The sequence below is a fragment of the Carcharhinus amblyrhynchos genome, chromosome 1, assembly GCF_965287045.1.
Source record: "Carcharhinus amblyrhynchos chromosome 1, sCarAmb.v2.hapA, whole genome shotgun sequence".
NCBI lineage: Eukaryota > Metazoa > Chordata > Chondrichthyes > Carcharhiniformes > Carcharhinidae > Carcharhinus > Carcharhinus amblyrhynchos.
The window spans coordinates 132600823-132626747 of record NC_137324.1 but is presented as its reverse complement, the minus strand read 5'-3'; the positions used below and the strand labels follow the sequence as shown (position 1 = coordinate 132626747).

The 25925-nt window shown below is 40.5% G+C and overlaps 1 protein-coding gene across 1 annotated transcript in view; it reads right to left on the bottom strand.

Annotated features, from left to right (window-relative positions):
* Positions 1 to 25925, bottom strand: part of lrba (LPS-responsive vesicle trafficking, beach and anchor containing) — an 888619-nt gene that overhangs the window by 498432 nt on the left and 364262 nt on the right. The window lies entirely within an intron of this gene.

Here is a 25925-nt window from a genome sequence, read left to right as displayed (position 1 = left end):
TGCGTAAGACAAGTATTAAAACCTTGTTTAAAAAATGTCAAGCTTTTAAAATTAAACCGCCAATATCAAAATATGCAAAATTTAGATATGAACACATTCCTCATGATAAAAACTTATAAAACGGCAATGCAGACATGGAATGTAGATGACTTGCCTCTCTTTGATTACTACACCCTCGAATACGTATTGCTTCAATTCAGTAGCAATTACAATGGTTACGGGCTGTTTGCAACTCATCATACTCTCACTTATAAACCTCAGCAAACATTGTCTTTCAACATGCACGTGGACCTGACTTCACAAGCTAGTATTTCAGTGATGTTGCTTATCCTACTTCTGTGGCATTGCAAATTGAAGAAATAATGGAGAGAAAACGTTTCTTTGAAAAAAGACAGAAAAACATTTTTAAAAAGCTTACAAAAGTTCCTCTTCACAGACATGCGAGTGATCCCATACAAGTCACCATGGCATTCAATAAAAATCCTGGCTTCTGCATATAATTAAATTTCCCTCATAACCAGGGTTCTTATCTCTTCTTTCTCAACTTCAACCAAAACTGCATTCCAGGAAGCTCCTTCTCAGCTATGAGCAGTGTTACATGATGAAATTGGTTCTATTTATAGTTGAATATCAACAATATTTTTATACAAGTGGACCAGCAAAATAGCTTAGCCAGATTATTACTTTCCACATATTTAAATATATGTAAATGAAATACTCCCAAATTGAAAAGCAAATATTTTTTGGACAGAAGATAGTTGTCACCGTAATTAAATGTGAACAGCTGCTATTAAGTTCCAAACTTTTCTAAATGTCTTACAATTTTTAAAAATCTGTATATCAAACAATGCAACATTCATATGCAAATGCCTAAAGTTAACTCAAGCTCATCTTTTTTCTTAAAAAGTATTAATTGCAGAGCATCTCAAGCAAGCTTTGCTGATCTTACCAGCTGTTGCTGGATTAATAATTCAGAAAAATTGAATTCAACTTCTCAGTGGCAGTTTGAGAATTTGAATTCTAAAAAAAAACGTGGTTTTCAGGGAAAGAAATCTTGCCCAATTTAACTTCAGTCCCACACCAACATAGTTGATTCAACTGTTCATTGAGCTCAATCCATTATAATTACTATTTTATGTACATTTGAGGTTGAAGAAGTTGGTAACTATAGATGGACAATACATAAAAAAAGCAGAATTCTGCAGATGCTCGAAATCTTAAATAAAAACAAAAAATATAGAAAAAAATTCAGCAAGTTTCATGGCATCTGTATAGAGAAAGAAACAGAATTAACATTTCAATTTCATGAACTTCCATCAGAACTGGGAAAATATATAGAGATGTAACAAGTTTTGAACAAGGAGTGGATGGGGAAAGGACAAAAGAAAGGTCTGTTTGTTATAGGCTGGAAAATAGAAGTGATTGAATGGTGTTTAGTCCTCCAGCACCAAATGGATGGCGTTGGGGCAAAAAAATTTAAAAAGAATCAAAAGATGCGCCTTGAGCAGGTGCACCACAAAATGAAAGAAAATAAATAAAACAAGCAAAGGAAACAAAATTTGGGGGGGGGGGGGGCAGAATTTACAATTGGAAATTGCTGAACTTAATGTTGAATTCAAAAGGCTTTAAAGTGTCTAACTTTTGAAAGATGATGTACTATTCCTGAAGCTTAAGTTGTGCCTCACGAGAACAGTACCTGACCAAGAACAGGGAAGTCAATGTATGGCCAAGGCGGAGAATTAAAATGACAGGCAACGAGATGCTCAGAATTATGTTTGTGGACTGAATGAAGATAAAAAACAAAGAACAACCCAGCACGGGAAACAGGCCCTTCAGCCCAACGAGCCCGCGCCACCCCTTCAACAAAGCATTTTCCTACACCTACCCTGCCCTGTGTGTTCTGCACAGAGGTCACCCAATCTGTGTTTGGTCTCCCCACTGTAGAACAGATCACATTGTGAGTAATAAATACAGTAGACTAGATTAAAAGAACGACACACAAATTGTTGCTTTGTCTGGAACGAGTGTTTGGGGTTTTGGAGGTTAAGGGGACAGGAGGTAAAAGGGCAGGTGGCAAGGTGCTGTGGGATGATGACAAGGTGTGGGGATGTCGGAGGAGTATACCAGGATATCACAGATAACAGTCCCTTCAGAACGCTGCAAGGGAAGATGAGGGCAGGGGAAGATGTCTTTACTGATGGCATCATGCTGAGGGTAGTGGAAAAAGTGAAAAATGATCTGCTGAATACAGAGCTTGATGGGGTCGGAGGTGAGGATGGGGAACACTATTATGGTTTTTGGAGGAAGGAAAAGAAGTGAGAACAGAAGTGTTGGAAATGTGGTGGACATGGGTTGAGGATCCTGAGATGGACAATATACAAAGCTTTGCTGAAGGTGAAATCCCAAGAATGAATAAAAATAAAAGACTTCCAGGAAGAATAGCCAAAATTTGACTCAAGAGGATAGTTTTAATTTGCATGTTAGAACAGGAGAAATATATCATGCATGGGGTCAGAAGAGCCATAAATATCCAATGGAGCTGAAGCAAGCTTACTTCTACCTGGCTGAAATTGAAACATTAAAAATTCTCTTCATCCATTATTACATGCCAGAAAGGTAGTATAACAGTACAATGAACCAAAGAACAGTGAAGAAGTGGTAAATCTGGGTCAACATACACACGGTCACACCATGACAATATTGCCCAGGGTCAATGTCCAGATGAGGAATTAAAACACAGGACACACTGTAAGTGACACCATTACAAGGTATGTGCTGAGAAATGTTAGGATTTGTAGAGGTGGAACCTCGATGGGTAGTATCAAAAGGTAGAAATAGTTTAATAGGATTCTATAGTTGACCCTAACAAAGGATGCCATAAGGTTGCCTTACGGTTCTGAGTACACATCAGAATTAAACCAAGAACATTTCAATGCTTTACACTAGAAAAAGTCAGATTGAATGTATTTAAACAAGGAGTGTGAAACAGAAACTGTTGGATACAGCATACATGAGAATTTGAGGGGAAAGGTAGGTTCAAGTTGGGTAGCCATTTGAAAGGGCAGATGGATCAAGGCATGATTTTTTTCAAGTCCCATGTTGGTGGCAGTAGGCCAAGGAAAAGAGCAAATTAGCAACCAATGGCCTAGAATTGTAATCAAATGTGGTTAGGACAAGAGTTAAGCATTATCAAGGGAGCAGGATAACAGCCTCATGGAAGAGGCAAGTTTGGTGCAAGCTGAATAGAAACAGTCAGGCCTGGGATAGAGGTTTAGTTGTGAGTGTGATCAAGAAGTACAGAGGAAGTGAAGCAGTTGAATAAATGGCTAAAAAACTTGGAGATAAAAAAATTCATGAGCTCCTCAGAAAGACAATGAATTCCAATTCTTGTGTTTATGATCAACATTTGATTATTCAATATTCTACCGAACTGCAAATATCTAATCTGACACTAACTCACCTACCCTACACCAAGATGAAAGCAAAATACTGTGAATGTTGGAATCTGAAACAAAAACAGAAAATGCTGCAAAATCTCAGCAGGTCTGACACTATTTGTGGAGAGAGAGACTCAATGGGCTGAATGGCCTCCTTCTGCACTGTGGGGATTCTATCAATCATTCTATAAATAATCTAGCAAGTGATAAGGACCTCAAAATTAGTTGGGTCACATATGATCACAATGTCAATGTTAAGGGCGTGACTATGAGTGCAAATACGAACTAGGAACACAAGTAGGCCATTTGGCCCCTAGAGCATGCTCCCTCATTCAATGAGATCATGGATGATCTGATTGTGGTCTCAACTCCAAGAATTTGAGGGCTTGAATAAGCTGCATACTATTGAACCTTTGTATGATTTGCTAAACAGCATTCATTCTCTCTCTTCAAGTACGATTCCTTAATTCTGACCTAGTGCAGCCTGGCCTTGTTGACATCTCTAAGCTGGTAGGATAGCTTCTTGTGCAGAGGGACCTGGGGGTCCTTGTGCATGAACTGCAAAAACTCAGTCTGCAGGTGCAGCAGGTGATCAAGAAGGCAAATGGAATGCTAGCCTTTATCTCGAGGGGGATAGAATATAAAAGCAGGGAGATCTTGCTGCAACTGTACAAGGCACTGGTGAGGCTACAACTGGAGTACTGTGTGCAATTTTGGTCCCCTTATTTGCTAAAGGATATACTGGCCTTGGAGGGAGAAGGTTCACCAGGTACAGAGAAGGTTCACCAGGTTGATACTGGAGATGAGGGGGTTAGCTTATGAGAAGAGATTGAGTAGATTGGGCCTGTACTCGGAGTTTAGAAGGCTGAGGGGTGATCTTATAGAGACATATAAGATAATGAAGGGGCTAGATAGGGTAGAGGTAGAGAGATTCTTTCCACTTAGAAAGGAAACCAGGACTAGAGGGCATAGCCTCAAAACAAGGGGGGGGGGATCAGTTTAGAACAGAGTTGAGGAGGAACAACTTCTCTCAGAGGGTAGTGAATCTCTGGAGTTCTCTGCCCATTGAAGTGGTGGAGGCTACCTCACTGAATATGTTTAAGTCACAGGTAGATAGATTTCTGATCAATAAGGGAATTAAGGTTATGGGGAGCAGACAGGTAAGTGGAATTGATCCACTTCAGATCAGCCATGATCTTATTGAATGGTGGGGCAGGCTCGAGGGGCTAGATGGCCTACTCCAGCTCCTATTTCTTACGTTCTTATGTACCACTTTATTTACGTAAGTATTAGAAAAGATCAGGATATGATCGTCAACCAAACTGAAAAATTGATCTCGACCAGGGCGACGACCAAGGCAGGTGGTAATCACCCTAGTTTCTGAGCATTTTCTGCATCCATTGGTCAGAAATATTTGAATAGATGATTGACACTGGGTAAGCTCCCAGCACCCAGAAAAAAAGAGTACACTAACAATTGCTCAGGCATAGTGGCTTGGTCATGGTGAGGTGGCAGTGCCCATTGGCAGCAGCTTTCATTCAGGTGGGATATGAAGATTGGGGGAAGCGTTCCCTAATACTTTGACTAGAGAGCAGAATGTTGTTCTCACAAGCTAATAAGATCAACATACACTGTGACAACCATCTTTCCATCTTGTAGGATCAACAAACCACTCTCAACTTTTCATGTCACGTACTTTTTCAGTCTAATTAATTAATGCATCTTATCTAAACTCTTACTACTTAATAAACCATCTTAAAATAATTGACTGCCTGCCTTAGATATCTATAGGTTCAAATCTAGACATTTTGCAACTCCACTTTTTTTTCTAACCCCCTGTACTCTTGGGCACCCTGTCAAGCAAGAATCTATCAAAAAATATTCAATGGCCCTGACTCCACCACTTTGTGGGGAAAGAGCTGATGAGCAGATGAAACTGAGTAATAACAAGCAGATGGAGCAATCAGAGGAAAGGAAGCAGGTGGAATTTATATAGGCTGAAATGGCTGAGATGAAGAGCAAAACTCTAAACATCCATTGCCCATATCCTAACTCGCATTAAGTCCCATTCACTTATCGTCCCTGTGACTGGTGAACTATGTTGGTGCACATTCTGGCAAACCTTCAATTTTAACCTTTTCAAATCCATACATGGCTTTGTGGCTCATCTCTGTAACATTCTCCAGCCTGGTAACCCCTCCAGACTTTTGCATTCCTTCAATTCTAGCCTCTAATTCCACCATGGGTGACTATGCCAATTCATAGTGTGTTTGTCCATTCATTGAGATAAAAATTCTTTATCCTTCCATACTGAGAAAGCCAAAATGTTGATGGGTCACCACCTTCCTGGCTGGGTACTGCCAGCCTGAGGCAAACAGTCACTGACCAATTGCATAACTGGAGGCAACCCTGGATAACATTCAGGCTTGCACTGCTAAGTCGAAAGCTACATTGGCATCACACATGCTGGGTAATGACCATCCTCAACAAATTCAGTCATCTCCCCATGGCATTCAATGTCATTACATCTGCCTACATTATACTTCACTTGTTGGATCTTTTCCCACACACTTCTAACAACTACAAATTTTTGAAACCTCCTTTTCACAACTTACTTTCCTACCTTTCCTTATGTCATTAGCAAATTTAGCAACCATAGCTTTGGTCCCTTTATTCAAGTAATTTATATAACTTTTAAAAAGTTGAGGCCCCAGCACACCACTTATTCAATCTTGCCCACTAGAAAATGACCTATTTTTGCCTATTCTCTCTTTAAAATTAGCTGACCAATCTTCTATCCATGTGATTATGTTAAACCTTACACCAGGAGCTTTCATTTTCCACAATAACCTTTATTTTGGCACCTGATCAACGCCTTCTTAAAATTATGTACACACATCCACTGGTTCCTCTTTATCCACAACACATTATTTCTTCAAAGAACTCAAGTTGGTTAAACACAATGCTGATGCTGCTTGATTACCTTGATGTGGACAGACACACCTGATGAAGGAGCAGTACTCCGAAAGCTCATGATTTCAAAAACCTGTTGGACTTTAATCTGGTGTTGTAAGACTTCTTACTGTGATTACCTTGAATTTATCTAAGTGCTCTGCTTTAATATCTTTAATGATAAATCCGAACATTTCCCTAAGACAGATGCTAAGCTGAATCAAATCAAATAGTCCATCAGGATCCACAAATTTTTCAGCCCACAGTTCCAATAATTTTCTCCGTACCACTTCACTGGTGATTGTAATTTTGAGTCCTGCCTTTCCTACCATTTCCAGCATATTCTGGAATGCTATTTATAATAAAGACTGATGCAAAATGTCGGCTCATTTCATCGGCCATCTTATTTTCTATTATTAATTCCCCAGACTAACTTTGGATAGAACCAACACTCATTTTAACTCTTTTTTTTAAAATTTTTTTATAGAAAGTCCTTCTTTATATTTCCGGATAGCTTTCACTTGATCTTTCATTTTTCCCACCTCATCAATTATTTAGTCATTATTTGTTGTTATATTCTGTCCAACCTTCTGATCTACAAATCTTCACACAATTACACACTTTTTTTTAAAGTTTGACTATCATAGTTTGACTATCATTTGGCCTTCATAGCGAGGGGGATTGAATATAAAAGTAGGGAGGTCTTGCTGCAGCTGTATAGGGCATTGGTGAGGCCGCAGCTGGAGTACTGTGTGCAGTTTTGGGCGCCGCACCCGCGCAAAGATATCTTGGCCTTGGAGGGAGTGCAGAGGAGGTTTACTAGGCTGATACCGGAGTTGAGGGGGTTGAGCTATGAGGAGAGGCTGAATAAACTAGGCTTGTACTCGTTAGAGTTTAGAAGAATGAGGGGAGATCTCATTGAGACGTATAAGATGATGAATGGGATGGATAGGATAGAGGTGGAGAGACTCTTCCCGCTCAAAAAAGACAGTAGGACTAGGGGGCACAGCCTCAAGATAAAGGGGAGGCGGTTTAGAACGGAGTTGAGGAGGAACTTCTTCACTCAAAGGGTGGTGAATCTCTGGAATTCTCTGCCCGTTGAAGTGGTGGAGGCTGCCTCGCTAAATATTTTTAAGAAGCGGGTTGATGGGCTCTTGATAAGAGAGGGGATTAAGGGTTATGGGGAGAGGGCGGGAAAGTGGAACTGAGCCACGACAGATCAGCCATGATCTTATTGAATGGCGGGGCAGGCTCGAAGGGCTAGATGGCCTACTCCTGCTCCTATTTCTTATCTTTTCTTATCTTATCTTTAGATTTTTTTAGTCAACTAAAATGAGAATCCCCTCCCTGGAGTTTTTCTTTCTTGTTGGAGTGTACATATTTTGTGTATTCTGAAGTATCTGCTTAAAAGTCCGCCAGTAATTTGCCAGTTCACTTTAGCTACCTCTGCTTTCCTGCACTCATAATTATCCTTAAATTTAAGTACTGGTCTTGGACACACTCTTTTCTCCTTGAAACCAAATGCAACATGCAACTATATTATGATCACTGCTACTGTGGGGCACCTTCACAATGAAGTCAAAAATAAATCCTTTCTCATTGCAAAGTACCAGGTCTCGTATAGCCCACTCTGTGGATAGCTCCAGAAAGTGTTGTTCTAAGGAAATATCCTGACAACATTCTACAAGCTCCTCATCCCTCATCTAGGCTATCTTTGCCCATCTGATTTTTCCAGTCTATAGCAGTTTAAAATCCAAGATTATATCCATACCCTTTTGACAAGCTGCCAATATCCTCTGTCCTACCATGTAGTTACTGCTAGGATCCTGCATACCACTCCCACAAGTGACTTTTTACCTTTAGCATTTCTCATCTTTACCCCAGATCCCTTGCACATTGTTTCCTCAACTCAGATCATGCCTTCCTAATGTACTAATATCATTAATTAACAAAGCCACCCTCCACCTTTTTCCTAGCTCCTGTCCTTCCTGTTCTGACAAGTCCCCACACCAAGGCGTTGCTGTTTTTAATACTTATTTTCATGTTCAGCACGAGACAGCACTAGATATGAATTTTCACTGAAAAATCAACCAAAGTGCAGAGGCATTTCTGGAACAATAAAAAAATGAAATCCAATTTAGTAAAAAGAAATTTAACTTCTCTTCCTTTGCAGCAATGACCTTGGTCATAGGGTTTTATTCAAAGTCATTTTACAGTTGTACAATATTTTGTGTTGTCAACTGTTTTGCCCTATGTCAGCTTTTTTGAAATTTGAAGTCAGCTATTTTGAGTTTTATAGGTTGGCATATCTGAGACTTCTGAACTTATAAAATATTATACAGACAATGCTCTATTGTATTCTAATGGCCTATTGTTTTCACCTGGCACATTCACAGAACTGCTTAATGATTCAAATACATGAAGGACCCTATAACAGTGTTACTTAAAAGGAATCGTGAAGTACTCAGCTATTGAAAGGGGGCAGAGGAGATTTACAAGGATGTTGCCTAGATTGGGTGGCATGCCTTATGAGGATAGGTTGAGGGAGCTCGGTCTTTTCTACTTACAGAGAAAAAGGATGAGAGGTGACCTGATAGAAGTGTATAAGATGTTGAGGGGTATAGATCGGGTAGATTCTCAGGGACTTTTTCCAAGGGCTGGAATGGTCGCTACGAGAGAACACAGGTTTAAGGTGCTGGGCAGTAGGTACAGAGGAGATAGCAGGAGTAAGTTTTTCACTCAGAGGGTGGTGGGTGAGTGGAATTGGCTGCTGTCGGTGGTGGCGGAGGCAAATTCAATAGGGTCTTTCAAGAAACTTCTGGATGAGTACATGAGACTTAATAGAATTGAGGGTCATAGGTAAGCCTTGTAGGTATGAATATCATCAGCACAACTTGTAGGCTGAAGGGCCTGTTTGTGCTGTAGTTTTTCTATGTTCTAATTGCTGAGCTATTTTCCTGCCAATTTTACACATGTTTTGAGTTTTCTTATACTTGTCTAAAGTTTGTGATATGATACAGGAAATGGTCTGGATCCTGATGAACATGTTCCTTTTAAAGCTTATGCTGAAATACCTGTTTTCAGACATGATTGGCATGGTAAGCTTTTCTGAGAATGGAGTGTGATTGGGAGAATGAAGAGAGATCATACCAACCAAGACAAGCTACAAGAAGATGGAGAAGTTCGAGGAGCAGGAAGGCTGTTAGTAGGAGGCCATATCTGCAGAGCATCTTTAGGGTGCAATCAAGACATGTTCCTTTCACTAACAAAGAAATGACTGAAATTTGCCAACTGCTGGAAACACAAATGCAACCTTGTAGCAGGTCAAGGACCACATTTGCCTAGGCTGTTATTGTGACCATGACTCAATTTTTTTGCATCTTGTTCCTTCTACACTACAGCTGGAGATATAAACAACATCTTGTAATTTGCAGGACACAACTACAAAAGGCATGAGGCTGAATGTAACATGCAGGTTCCAAGGTTTTCCAGTGCAACCCTGGAGGCCTTTAGTGCAAGTGGACAGGAAGAGACAGTTCTTCGGTCCATAGGGGATCCAGAAGCCCTCCAGACAATACAAAGACAGCTATTTTGGTCAATGCCAGTAGTGCAATGTCAAGGATCGGGATGGAGTGTTGCAGAAAATTCAGTAACTTCATACAAATGATCAAGATCAATTAAGTCAGCTTCAAATGACATGTCCCATCAATTGTATTGAGAGTCTCAGTGCTCAACTCACCCACTCTATCCCTTTATCAGAAAGTGTTGGCTATCTCCACTCTTTGTCTGCTGCTCCTCATATACCCAGTTACAAGACCTTTGTCCTGCTGATCAGAAGGTTCTGTAGGATGCAACAAATTTTGCTGACTCATACGACTACTAATGTGGCTGAGGCAGTGCAGGTGCTTCTTAAGCACCTTAATGTTCTGTTCAATTAAATTTGTATGGCAGCAAGGCTCTGGTTATATGCATGCTAATAAGATGGAGGAGGGTGGGAGTGGTGTCACCCTCTTCACCCAGTAACCACCCTGAGGTCTCCCATGTTGTCTCAAATGCTTATGGTACAACAGGCCACCACAGAATAAAGGCATTTTGACAGCTTACAGGATAGCAAGCATTGACTTGTGTGATATACGGATTAAGGCCACACAATAATGGAATACAAAGGGACTGGGACCCTTTGCAGTTGTGCTATGGAAATTACAAGCAGTGCCTGCAAAGTGATACATACATAATCATTTGCACTCTGCACCATGGAGAACCTCCATGTTTGATCTGAGTGCTTTTTTCTGGAAAGATCAAATTTAATGCATTCTCCTCTGTTTACATCAATGAGCGTCAGTACATTTCCTTAGACAACTGCATGATATTGGAAATGGTACCTGAAAAAAGCCTTAAGTGAATGTTCATAATCATGACTAATGGCCACTAGCAATTTAACCTTGCCTTTTCCTACAACTCTACCTGTAACAGGTAGTAATTTTAGTGCAACAAAGACATTGCACATGCTGTTTCTTAGAAGTTGGGATCAGAAAGCTATTTTTTGACAACGCTAGGTGGGGGAATATGACCTGCTGCTCAAAGTCCTTCCACATTTCATCCTCCTTTCTCTCTTCCCAATAGGCTCCTGTTCCTGTGTTGCTCTAGCCATTCCTTCTGCTATGCTGCGGGTCAAGTAGGATAAAAACTACAGACCAATGATTGGCAGCAAGTCATTGAGTAAAATCACTAAATCAAAGCCTTCACTCACCATGCGCAACATCACTCCCTGTACTCTCTGCAGCTTAAAGCAGCATCCAAACATTTCTACTAACTCAGCAATAACCAACAATTAACTTGAGGGTGATTGAGGATCCCTTTAAATAACACTAGTGTAGATATTCTTCCTGATGCTGAATACACACACAACTATGTGGGATAAATAGAGGGGACTAGCAGGAGTTTTTAAATCATAAGTGGCACCATCAGAGTCAAATCAGCATTAAATGCTTATCGACATCCAAATCTGACTGTGTACTTCCAGCGCACCCAGAAGTGATACTGCCAAAATGTCATGCCCAATCCATACAGAATTTTTTTTTATTTAGTTCTAAAATAATTTTTTATCCAATCTATATAGAAGCCTACACAATATGTGTGGACACCATTTTGGACTTGAAATGCAATTGTGACCAAGAATACAATCACTGCAGAACTGAATTTCCCACCACTAAAATTACATAACAGATTTAAGATAAAGATACACCCAAAGGTGCATTATCTTCAGCCAAAAATGGACCCTGAGCCGAAGAAGGCAAATGAACGGCGTGGTCATAAGTCATAAGGATGAAAGGGAGGTCTGGCAATAGGTAAATTAACTCTGGCACACTGTAAAATCCTGTACTCGCAGGATTTCAGCAATGTATCTGAACAAAATCTATAGAAAATTGCACAACCGTTGAAAAAAATTGATTTGTTTTTAAAAAGCAAACTTGAAATAAAATCTTTTTTTGTTTACTTCATCTTGTCTTTGCAGATGAAATGGCACATAATGCCATGGAGCCAGACAACATGGGAAGAACACCATGCCAAATGCCTCCACATTCACATGGAAAAAATTATGCAACTTCATGCACTATTGTGCCTGTGACAGAGGTCGAGGTGGGCAACATTTACCCACAGTAAGATAAGAACCCTAGCTGATATCTTTCCATGCTCCCGAATATAGAGCATGTGCGATCTACAGTTCCCTAATATGGAGCATGGAAAGATATCACCGTGGGCCATGGACCACTCTCCGGGATGGGTTGCATTCTTGGACACATGCATCTCCACCAAGGACCATCACCTTAGCACTTCACTGTACTGCAAGCCCATGGATAACCTCACGATGCTCCACTTCTCCAGCTTCCACCCTAAACATGTTAAAGAAGCGATCTCCTACGGATAAACCCTCCGTATACACAGGATCTGCTCAGATGAGGAGGATCGCAACAGACACGTCCAGGCGCTGAAAAGTGCCTTCATAAAAACAGGATATGGCGCTCAATTCATCGATCTACAGTTCCGACGTGCCACAGCGAAAAACCGTACCAACCTCCTCAGAAGGCAAACATGGGACATGGCGGACAGAGTACCCTTCGTCATCCAGCGCTTCCCCAAAGTGGAAAAGCTACAACATCTTCTCCAGAGCCTTCAACATGTCATCGTTGAAGATGAACATCTCGCCAAGGCCAGCCCCACACCCCCACTTCTAACCTTCAAACAACCGCACGAACTCAAACAGACCATTGTTTGCAGCAAACTACCTTGCCTTCAGGAGAACGGTGACCACGACACCACACAGCCCTGCCATAGCAACCTCTGCAAGATGTGCCAGATCACTGACACAGATGCCATCATCTCACGTGAGAACACCATTCACCAGGTACACGGTACATACTCTTGCAACTCGGCCAAAGTTGTCTACCTTATACACTGCAGGAAAGGATGAGCCAAGGATAGACCATGCAGATGCTAAGACAACGGATAAATGAATACTGCTCAACAATCACCAGGCAAGAGAGTTCTCTTCCTGCTGGGGAACACTTCAGTGGTCATGGCCATTCAGCCTCTGATCTTCAGGTAAGCGTTCTCCATGGTGGCCTTCACGCCACACGACAACGCAGAGTCACTGAGCAGAGACTGATAGCCAAGAACCGCACATGAGGACGGCCTCAACCGGGATCTTGGGTTCATGTCACACCATCTGTAACCCCCATGACTTGCCTGGGCTTGCAAAATCTCACTAACTGTCCTGGCAGGAGACAATGCACATCTTTTTAACCTGTGCTTAACCTTCTCTCCATTCACATTGTCTGTACCTTTAAGACTTGATTACCTGTAAAGACTCGCATTCCAATCATTATTTTGTAAATTGAGTTTGTGTCTTTACATGCCCTGTTTGTGAACAGAACTCCCATTCACCTGATGAATGGGCAGCACTCCGAAAGCTTGTCGCTAGTGTTACCAAATAAACCTGTTGGACTTTAACCTGGTGTTGCGAGCCTGCTTACCATAATGTGGATCCAGCCTTTCCAACTCCCCCCCTCTTCTGTAGGGACTGTGTCATCAGGACACATCCAATTATTTTAACCTCATGCTTTTTCTTTCCACAGGTCCAACATGGCCCAAGAGAGAGGGTGAGGTTGGTGCCGGTGGAGGACAAGGATGAAGAGGAAGGACAAAATGGAGAGGAGGGAAGAAGAGGAAGAACTGCTCCGGGAGGACACTCTTGATTCACAGCCAACAGAAACTCCATATTAAAAGCCAGCTGCTGTGAGCAGAAGTCACACCAGCATCTGGAGTCCATGACTTTCATCTTTCTGTTCTGAGAAAACAGCTCGTAGCAAGGCCATCCTGGGTGGCACAGTGATTAGCACAGCTGCGTCACAGCGCCTGGAACCCAAGTTCAATTCCCAGCTTGGGTCACTGTCTGTGTGGCGTTTACATGTTTCTCCCTGTGCCTGCATGGGTTTCCTCCAGATCCTCTGGTTTTCTCCCACAGTCCAAAAGACATGCTGATTAGGTGCATTGGCTATACTAAATTCTCCCTCCCCGCGTCCGGAGTGTGGCAACTAGGGGATTTTTCACAATAACTTCATTGCAGTGTTAATGTAAGGCTACGTGTGACAATAATAAATAAACTTTAAACTTGAACACCCAAGGAATGCACAGGTCTCAAAAGAGAAAGGTGACACACTTTACAGATTCCATTCCTCCATATTCCAAGGGACTGCTGAAAAATGCTATTACTCTTACAACCTCTGCATAAAGTTAGATATTGGACTATTCTGTTCACAATCATTGATTTTAGACTCTCTTGAACTTTTATTTAGAGAGTCTTCATTTTAAAGTGCAACAGAATATGCTAAATGAGTTATAGATAAATCAATCTCAGCTCAGTAAAAAAATTCAAACTGGCATAAATTATTAGCAGTTCTGCAACAGTGTTTTCAGTACAATAATTGTAACAATGTTTAATTCGATACTTATTTTGATATTTTACACATCTGCTTGTCCTCCGCCATATGTGCAAACTGGATGTTTAAGTATCATGATTTAATCTTTTAACATCTTGCCAGTTTTTATAAACTTGTTGTCACATTAAATGTAATTACTTAAATTTCAGTCAGTGTATCTTGGTTCCTGTTCCAATTAGCACACAGGAAGATAGCTGTGGTTGTTACAGCTCAATCATCTCAGCCTCCAGGCATTGCTGTAGGAGTTGTCAGTGTAGTGTCCTAGACCAAACCATCTTCAGCGCTTTATAAATGGCACTCTCTCCATTTAACGGAGATCAGTGGGAATGCTCACTGATGATTGCACAATGTTCAGAACCACTTGTGACCCCTCAGATATTGACACAGTCTGCATCTATATGCAGCAAGACCTGGACAACATTCAGTTTTGGCAGATAAGTGACAAGTAGCATCCGTGCCACACAAGCAAAGGCCATTTCCAGCTAGGAAGAATCAAACCATCTCCCCTTGACATTCAATGGCATCATCGAATCCCCCTTCCATCAACAAACTGGGGGCTACCATTGATCAGAAAGTGAACTGGACTAACCATATGGTTACAAAAGCAGGTCAGAAGCTAGGAATCCTGTGGCAAGTAACTCACCTCCTGACTCCCAAGAGCCTGTAGGCCTTCTACATGGCACAAGGCAGGAATACTGTCTATTTTCCTGGATGAGTTCAATTCCAACAACACTCGATCTCAATGCCATCCAGGATAAAGCAGCCCATTTGATCAGCACCCCATCCACCACTTTCAACTCTCATTCCCTCCATCATTGATGCACAGTGACAGCAATGTGTAACATCTGCACAATGCACTGCAGCAACTTATCAAGGATTCTTTGACAGCACATTCCAAACCCATAACCTCTACCACTTCGAAGACGAAGGTAGATGCATGGCTACACTGTCATCTGCAAGTTCTTCTCCAAGCCACACACCATCCTGAGCTTAAACCATATCACTGTTCTCTTAATATTGCTGGGCAAAATTTCTGAATCTCCCTTCCCAACAGCAACACATGGACTACAGCAGTTCAGGAGGCAGTTCACCACCACCTTCTTACAGGAATGATGGGCAGCCTAGACAGCAACACCCAAAACCTGCAAAAGAATAAAAAAACTGGATGGCACAATTTCAATGGTTAGACTTTGTGGACACAACACAGTCTCACAACATCAGGTTAAAGTCCAACAGTTTATTTGGTAGCAAACCAAGCAAGTGATAGTCCAAAGTCAGAAAACTGGTTTGCTACCAAATAAACTGTTGGACTTTAACCTGGTGTTGTGAGACTTCTTACTGTGTTTGTTCCATATCACCTAGATGGTATCAACAGACATGGCATCAAGGATTTAGCTTTATCAACCAAGAACTAAACACTGACTGGTCTCCCCTATCCAGATAAGCAGATGATAGTCCGAAGTCAGAAAATGAACATGTTATAGCACCTTTTCACGTTCTGGACATTCATGTTCAGAACCCATTTTTAGGCATGATCTTGCAGCTCAAAACTGGGCATCGATCAGAAATTTATGCAACCACGATCTGTGATCTCATGGCCCGACATATATCTGATTGTACTATCACCATCAATGATGAGTGCAGGAGGGCGTGCCAGGAGCCGCACCAGCTATAGCTAAAGTTGAGGTGTCAACCGAATGAAGCTACAGCACAGGACTGCTTGCATACCATATAGCAGAAGCAGCAAGTAAGTGATCCCACAACTAATGGATCAGATCTAAGCTCTGCAGTCCTGCCACATCCAGCCATGAAAGGTGATGGACAATTGAACTACTAATAGGAGGGACCTGCTCCACAAATATGCCTATTCACAATGATGGCTGATCTAATTACATTAGTGTATTAGAAAAGGCTGAAGCATCTGCAACCATCTTCAGCCAGAGGTTCCAAATCAATTATGCATCTCAGACTTCTCCTGAGGTCCTCAGCATCAGAGATGTCAGTCTTCAACAAGTTCAATTCATTCCACATGATATTAAGAAACAGCTGAAGGCAATGGGCCCTGACAACATTCTGGCAGTAGTACTGAAAAAAACAAGTCCAGCCCCTCGCCAAGCTGTCCCAGCTGCAACACAAGCATTTACCAACAATGTGAAAAATCTCCCAGGTATGTCTTGATCTCAAAGCACAGCAAATCCAATCTATTCCAGCAAAGTTAGAGGAAAATTATTTCAATCCCAGGACATCACTGCAGGATTTCCTCAGGGTTATTGTGAATCCATTTGCTGTGGAAACTTGCTCGATCAAAATTGCGATGTTTCTGTGACAACTACAAAGTCTGCTTCATCAGCGTCAAATGCCCCATTGAGATATGCTTCTTTCATCCTTTTCTCACTTTTATTAGGTGTAGAAGTTTCCACAGCAAATGGATTCACAATAGACTTGTTATGGTTCAGGTTAGGAACTTCAAAGTGTTTTAAGAAGTTTGCTTGAACCATTAGTTTTGCTGAATTTGGCTAGGATAAGCATGAGGTGTTTCACTTCAGGTATAATTCAAGTGACCCATTAGATAGCCTTGATCAAATAAAGTTTATTTCAGAATATAGTTAACATGTATGGTAACACAATTAGCAACAACTTTTATCAATTATCAACAAGAAACAAAACAACCGCTACAATATCTAACTCTTAATGAGCATCTCTAATGTGTTCCAGTTAAAACCAAAATCCAATAAACAAAGCCTTTTAAACAGATTTATCACTGCACAGGCTAAAGCTTGCACGATACTGGAATCCAGTTCCCTGGATTGAATACTGATTTCAAATGATCTTGAAAACTTAGAGCAGCTTGTAGTCTTCAGCGCCCCAAAATATCAAAAACATAGATTCTTTGCTGCAGCAAGGCAACAGGCTTTTCTTTCAGCGAACTGGTAAAATTTTCAAAATAAAACCAGAGAGACTCCTTTCAGTTATACTTCTAATACTGCTGCCAAAACAAAACTAAAAATATCCTTCTCACTTGACCAGCAGTTTTTTTTTCTCTCCTCGCATCAATGGCATCACCTAAAGCTATGTGCATGACTAAAAAACCTTTCTTAAATAGACACTAATATCACACCTCCCCAAAGGGAAAAAAATGAACCATCAACATTCAAAGATAGTTTCATTTTTCAAACCCTTTCAGTTTCACATCACTAGTACTCTGTGATAAATATACATACATTTTACAAAATCAAAACATGCAAACATAGTAGTAATATAGTTATATCGGTTCTCATCTTCTACCATCGGACACTTTTTTTTAATAACATTCGTTACAAACTGCTTCATCACCAAAAATTCTCCTTCAGTCTTTAATCCTGGATTGATGTCAAGTTCAAACTCAGTTTATTGTTGCGATGATAAAGTAGCTTTAGTAATGTCCTCACAGAAGTAGGCAGGATCAGCAAGATAACACATTACATGTACATCATCAGGGCCATTCGGAAAAGTCATTTTATCTCTGTCCCTTTTCTCGTTCATTGGCCTTAGCTGCTCCTTTGCCAAACATTTAACTCCTTTGATTGCTCTGGATCTGCACCATCACTTTCTGCACACTCTTTGGCAAATTGTCTTTCTTGGTGTCAGAACCCATTTTGTCTATGGTTCCACATAACACTGTGGCAGAGAGACTGCTGCAAACACTAGTTGTGTACAGTGCTGTTTCACTAGGTATCCACATCTCTACTCACTGTACAGAATCATTATGCCAGCAGTTCATTTTAAATGAAGGTACAAGTTTGGCAAACAGTCTGATTCCATGTTGTTGTCCTTTCCTTTCATCCACATTAGTACGATACCTCCACTCCTCAATCTCCTTTTTGAGATCACACATGACTATTGATTCATCCACACTTTGCACAGATGATGATCTGTTTTTGATGGTCCTGAAATTTGTGTTCAGACAAGTCAAACAGTTCAGGAACATGTTCCAAAACAGCCAATGTGACTTTTAACTCTCTCCACACCTGCTCACTTTCTTTGTTCACATCATTGTCCATTAACTTGTTCTCCTTCTCCACCTTTACCAGTTCTGCGTGCTTGCTCAAGGCTTTTAGTTGCTGCATCTCAGACTGAGTAGTTATCAGCTTTTCCACCTGAGCCTGTGCCAACTTGAAGTCATGTTTGCAAGGATTTTGTTTAATTGGAGCAGCATTTTCTAAAAGTATCTCACTCCCAATTATCTTAGTACTTCCCAACTTATTCTCACATACTTGTCCATGTGATATTAACAACTCTTTCAGGTCAGTTCAATTTTCCTCTGGAAGGTAACTTATCCCAATTTTTAATAATGTCCTCATTATCCAATTTAGTTTGAGGAATGTCAAATTCAGAGTCATCTGCAATCGGTTCTTCCCCGAGTTATAACCATTAAACCTCGTCCTTCTGCTCTCCTTTCCTATCAAAATATCTTTTAAGCATATTCACATGACACACTGAGTTTTCCTTTTATCTTATCAAATAATTCACCTCACTCAATTTTCTTTCAATTTGATAAGGCCCACTAAACCTTGCATTTGAAAGTTCACCTACCAGTGGTAGCAGTACTAAGACTTTGTCCCCACTAGCTAAACTATGAATCTTTGATTGCTTATTCACTTCTTGTTTCATCACCCGCTGTGCTATTTTTAAATGTTGTCTCGACAATTCACCTGCTCTATATAACCTTTCCCTAAAATTTGACACATAGTCCAATAATGCTGTCTCTGAACACATACTCACCAATTTCTCCATAATCAATTTAAGCGGTCCTCTTTTCTCATGACCAAAAATCAATTCAAATGGACTGAATTTGGTTGACTCATTGGGTGTATTCCTAATTGCAAAGAGTACAAATAGAATTCCTTTATCCCAGTCTTCTGGATAATCTTGACAAAAAGACATCACCCTAATTCTCCCTGTGGTTCTGGATGGTACGTGGTGGAATGAAATTGTTTTATTCCTAAGCTATCCATAACCTCCTTGAATAACTTTAATGTAACATTTGATCCTTGGTCTAATCGTATTTCTGTGGGCAGTTCATATCTAGTAAAGAAATTGAAGTAACTCCTTCACAACCCTTTTAGCTGTAATATTATGTAATGGAACTGTCTCTGCAAACCAATAGGGAAGGAGAGCAGAAGGAGGAGGTTTAATGGTTATAACTCAGAGGGAATAGATATTGATTCCCACTTTTCATTTTGGGGCGGGTGGGGGGTTCCTACACAATTAAGATTCTTGTAAAAGGTTCCTCAAATGCTGGAATGGTATTAAGGGTGCTGGTTTCATCACTGTTTGAGGATCCCCTATGACGTGACTGACAAAATTTAACTACATCTTTATGCAATCCAGGCCAACAGACATGTTTTTATATTTTAGCTTGAATTTTCCTTACTCCCAAATGATTTCCTCCTGGTACCTCATATGCTACTCACAATACCTACCTTCTATATCCCACCAGCAATACCACTTGAACTTCTGCCCACTTTTCATCCGCATATGTAAAGGTCTCTATTTCCTCATTAAGACATCATTTTTAAGGTAACAACATTCTGGTATACACTCAAATTCCTCTTCCATGTATGCCTTCTGATACAACTATTTTACTTCTATATTCTTCTGTCGTAACTCTGCTAACTTTCCAAAACTAAAAATATCCACCTCGTCCTCCACCTATTCTTGTTCTTTTCCAACCATCTGATCAAAAATTGTTTCTGATAATTGAATTTCAACTTTCTCATCTTCATTCTTTGATTTCTCTTATCTTAACCTGTGACTTTGTGACCTTGTTCCTATACAATTAGGAAAAATCCCACAATGTGTGTCCTTCAACAACTCAATTGTTTGATTCTCCACTGGCTTTTCAACGACAGTAGGCACCACTCCCACCTATGATCCAACTATACCATTACCCAAAATAAACTGTATTCCTGAAGAAGATAATTTCTCTATTACTCCTACTACCACTTCACCACTCTTCACTGGACTCTCCAACCTCACCTTATATAATGGAACACCACTATTCACACCCTGAATTCCACATATTACCATCTTTTCTGACAACTTTCTTCTCAAACTACGTAACTCCTCACCTCTTACCAATAAAAATTGACTTGCTCCCATATCTCTTAAAACTTTAACTCCTTTACCAACTCCTCTTCCTGGTACATGAGTAAACATTCTCCACACAAGTAAATTCATTAAACAGTTCTGTCACCATCTTATCAATCAACTCCTGATCATGCTGTACATTCTTTTGCATCTCTTTCACTTCAACTGGGTTTTCAGTTACCACTTTAACAAACCCCACTGGCTTATCCTGTTTTATCACGTCAGTCTTCCCAGTGCTTTTCCTAAACCACCAACACTGTGACTTTACATGTCTACTTTATTACAGTGAAAACATCTGAGTTTTTCATTTCTCTTCCACTTTCCTATATTTCCTTTTTAAGCTGAGGTACACTGTCTTTACTATCTCCCATCTGGGTTTTTCTCTTTTCCCCAGTTTCTATCCATCACAGGCTGAAACTGATATCGGAAACTAAATTTTGATTTATGAACTAATTCATAATCAGCTGCCATTTCTGCTGCTAACCTCGCAGTTTTATGCATTTGCACTTCTAACATTTCATGTTCAAATTGTTTTTCCAGTTTTTGATGTTCTCTCTCTTTGTCTTTCTGTTCTGCTAGGGCTGTCCTTTCCCTTTCTTGCAATTCAGCCACTTTCAATTACTTTTTTTGTTGCAATTCCAATTTCTTCAATTTTTTTTGCTTGCTGTTCCTCCTTTTCTCTGCTGCAATTGCATCTCTTTCTTTGGCTCATTGTTCTGCTAGGACTATCCTTTAGTTTTATTTCACTACCCTTTCTCTTTCCTTTATTTCAAATTGAAGTAGCTTTAACTCTTTTTCATGTTCAAGCTGTTTCATTGGTAATTGAATTCCAGCCATTTCCAATGAGTCTGACTGTGTTTCTAGCAATTTTAAATGCTGCACTTTCGCCACAATTATTTCTCCTTTCCATGCACTCTAAGGCAATGTTTTTGCCAGCTTCAAAAGTTGTTTTAGTCACCTTTTGAAGGTATCTTGTGTGACTTTCTCCATCCCCAGGAACTCCTTAGCCTCCGAAAGAGCCATTATTCCACAAGGCATGATAGGAAATGCCTATTTAAACTTGAATACAACACCCGAAAAGAAAACACTGATATATGCTCATCACTCACTGTCTTTGAATTCAATAATCCCAAAATCAACAAACATAGATTTTAATCCTGCTGAGTCCCCAATTATTATGTTCAGGTTAGAGACTTCAAAGTGTTTTATGAAGCTTGTCTGAACCATCAGTTTTGCATCTTGAATTTAGAGCTAGGATAAGCATGGGATGTTTCACGTCAGGTATAATTCAAGTTACCCATTAGGGAGCATTTATCAAAGGAAGTTTATTTAAGACTATAGTTAACATGTATGGTAATAAAATTAGCGACAACTTTTATCAAATACAAACAAGAAGCAAAACACCATAATGTGTAACTCTTAATGAATATCTTTAATGTGTTCCAATTAAAACCAAAATCTAATAAACATAACACTTTAAGCAGACTTATCACTGCACTGGCTGAAGCTCACATGGTACTGGAATCCAGTTCCCCAGGCTGAATGTTGATTTCAAATGATCTTGAAAACTCAGAGCAGTACGTATTCTTCAGCTCCCCAAAACAGAAAAAATAGATTCTTTACTGCAGCATGGCAACAAGCCTCTCTTTCAGGTAACTGGTAAAACTTTCAAAAAATAAACAGAAAGAGAGTTTTCTTTCATCTGTGCTTTTAACACTGCAGCCAAAACTAAACCAAAAAAAAACCCACCACCTGACCAGCACAGTTTTCTTTTTTCCTTCCATCAATGACATCATCCAAGGTTATGAGCATGTTTTATTAAAAAAGCTTGCTTAAAGGGACTCTAACATTACAAACCCAACAATCTTCATGGGCATATTTGCTGCTGATTATATTCACTTCCATCTCACCATCACATCTCTTGATTCCTCCATTTCTGCTGAATTTGTCCAACATCTAGTACTAGATGAACAGAAATATTCTCCAATTATATACTGGGGACACCAACCCATTGTATTGGGTCCCCAAAATAAACACCGTTCCCTAGTTACCAAAGTCTTTGGACTTTTTTTTAAAAAAGCTTTATACTTTTCCAATGGAGGAGCACAGCTCCAAAAGCTTGTGCTGCCAAATAAACCTGTTACATAAGAACTTAAGAAATAGGAGCAGGAGTAGGCCATCTAGCCCTTCGAGCCTGCCCCACCATTCAATAAGATCATGGCTGATCTGTCGTGGCTCAGTTCCACATTCCCGCCCTCTCCCCTTAATCCCCTCGCTTATCAAAAACCCATCAACCCGCGTCTTAAAAATATTTAGCGAGGCAGCCTCCACCACTTCAACGGGCAGAGAATTCCAGAGATTCACCACCCTTTGAGTGAAGAAGTTCCTCCTCAACTCCGTTCTAAACCGCCCCCCCTCTTTATCTTGAGGCTGTGCCCCCTAGTCCTACTGTCCTTTCTGAGCGGGAAGAGTCTCCCCACCTCTATCCTATCCATCCCATTCATCATCTTATACATCTCAATGAGATCTCCCCTCATTCTTCTAAACTCTAACGAGTACAAGCCTAGTTTATTCAGCCTCTCCTCATAGCTCAACCCCCTCAACTCCAGCATCAGCCTAGTAAACCTCCTCTGCACTCCCTCCAAGGCCAAAATATCCTTGCGTAAGTACGGCGCCCAAAACTGCACACAGTACTCCAGCTGCGGCCTCACCAATGCCCTATATAGCCGCAGCAAGACTTTAATCTGGTGTTGTGAGACTTCTTAGTGAGCTTACCCCAGTCCAACATCGGCATCACCACATAATGGAGGCTCAGTCAGGCTGTTTGCAAACTTGATGTCATATTTTATCCTGAAGTGGATTTCTGACTATATATCCACATTATCACCAAAGCCACCTATTACCAATGCCATAACATCACCCAAGGTCCACCCTGTCTCAGCTTGACTATTGCTGAAAACCCCAGCCAAATCTTTGTTACCTCTAGAAATGACTCTTGGCGAGTCTCCAACATCATATCCTTCGTAAACTTCAGGTCTTCCAGAGCTTTGCTGCTTGTATCCTCAGTTGCACCAAGTCTTGTTGACCTATCACCCTGGTGCTTATCGATCTTAAAATTCTTACTCTGGTTTTCAAATTCTTCCGTGGCCTTGCTCCATCCTACCTCTGATCTATCCATGTCCCACAGTCCTTGGAGATATCTATGCTTCTCTTATTCTGACCTCTAACCCAGTTTGAATTTCTCCACCACTGATTTCTGTGCCTTCGGTTGCTATATCCCAGAGCTCTAGAATTTCTTCCCTAAACTTCCAACCTACCTTTATTTTTTTAAGGTGCACCTTAAAATCTCTCTCTTTGACCAAGCTACTATCTCCTCATGTGGCTTAGTGTCAAACTTCTGTGAAGTATCTTGAGATGTTTTAATTGTGTTAAAAGGTGCTTTATAAATGCTAATTGTTGTTTTCTCAGTTTGTGCTGGTACTCTATACACCCAAGTTCATGCTGACATTCTCCCTTGCATTCTATTTCCCATGAAAAGTGCCACTTTCAACCTCTTCCCTCTCCCCACTTCTGATCATTTCCACTACCCTTCACTATAATCAATTCTGCCCCTCCTTTGTTGCATAGCTTTGTCTCTGCAATAGTCATTTATCCCTTTTCCATTCTCCTTCAATGTCACGCATTCCCCCTTTCAACTAAAATTTGACCAAGACAGCCAGAAGCTACAAAGAGTTGTGAATGTAGCCACTCCATCATGCAAAGCAGCCTCCCATCCACTGATGACATCTACACTTCCCACTGCCTCAGGAAAGCAGCCAGCAAAAGGACCCCGAGCATCCCGGACATGGTATCATCCACCTAATTCCATCGGGAAAAAGATATAGAACACTCAAGACCAACTTCTTCCCTGCTGCTACCTTTTGAATGATCCCATCACACATTGAGTTGGTCTTTCTCTTTACCCCATCGGCAACTACAACACTACATTTTGTATCCTACTCTTTCCTTCTTCCCCATGTACTCTGAACAGATATTATTCTTATGAACAGATGTTTTGTCTGTAACAGCTCACAAGAAACAATTTGTACTGTATCCCAACACATGACATTAATAAATCGAATCAAAAAGTTATTGGGTTAGTCCAAAGCACTGCCTATGGGTTTGTAGGCCAAGGTAGGAGTTGAGTTTGCAGGCACCAGTGAAGCCCAAAAACAAGGAAATTCAGGCCTTGGATCTGAATTTCTGGACCCACCCTGAGGTCTAGAAACTGCAAGATCTCCTCTCCACCCACCCCACCATTCCCCTCTCCCAAGACCCAAACTTCCACTGTTCAGTACCAACCTCGCTACGCCATCTCAATGCTCCCCAACTTGAGACCTCCAAAACATATCTCCTCTTCAGATCCCTGGATTTAGCTATGGGGATTGTATGGAGTTTTAGTCCTGGCCATTTCAGCTGCCGGCCAATCAGATTGGCAAGAGCTCTCTAAGGAGGAACTTTCTCCTGGGTAAGAAGCAGAAGTCACACCTTCAGCCAATAAATGCTCAGGGCAGTGTGAAATTACAGCAGTGCAGACAGTGTCGGCAGGGTGTGTTTCCATCAACTATTCAGATGGCGGGTTAGGAAACCCCACCATCCTAAAATCCCTGGCCATTTTTTTCCCAGAACATATGGAATGTTTTTAAAAAGTAAATAATGGACCTCTCTCCACAGATGCTGCCAGACCTTCTGGGTTTATCCAGAATTATAAGCAGTTGTTGCCTTACTTTGAGGAATGTTTTTGCTTTTTTTTCCTCCAACTGTTTACATCATGCATTATTAGGTTCAACTTTTCAAAATCAATTTCTAATCAGTTGAGGTGAACAACTATTTGACGGTAAACAATATAAATAAAACATCCATGGGATCCAAGAGCTCAAGAATTGGAAAAAAAATCCAAAACACATAGTCATATTGTTTTTTCAATAAACTCAGTTTTTCCTTGCTTTCGCATTTAATCAAATATAATTAAGTCAGAGGTTTATTGTTCAAGCCTTCATTCTTCATTTTCTTTAAAAAGGAATTCTGGGTTTAAATGTAATTTAACCAAAAGCTAACATGTAAATTCAAACACAGCGCACATCAACTAAGTTTTAAATTCAATTAATTAATATTTAGTTGGCAGGTACATTAGAGGGAGCACCACTATTAGTCCGATGATTTTGAAACATGATCTTAATGAAGACGTCGTCCATAGTCAATCACTATGAATACCTAATCAAGTAATAAATCTGTGCTACTGGCTTACTGTGCACTTGTCTTGACAAAAAAAAAAGGGCATTTAATATAAATACAATATTCTCTCAACACACAGCTGATCACAGTCATGAGAACAGAACAAGTAGTGATTGTAGTTTTCTGATAAATG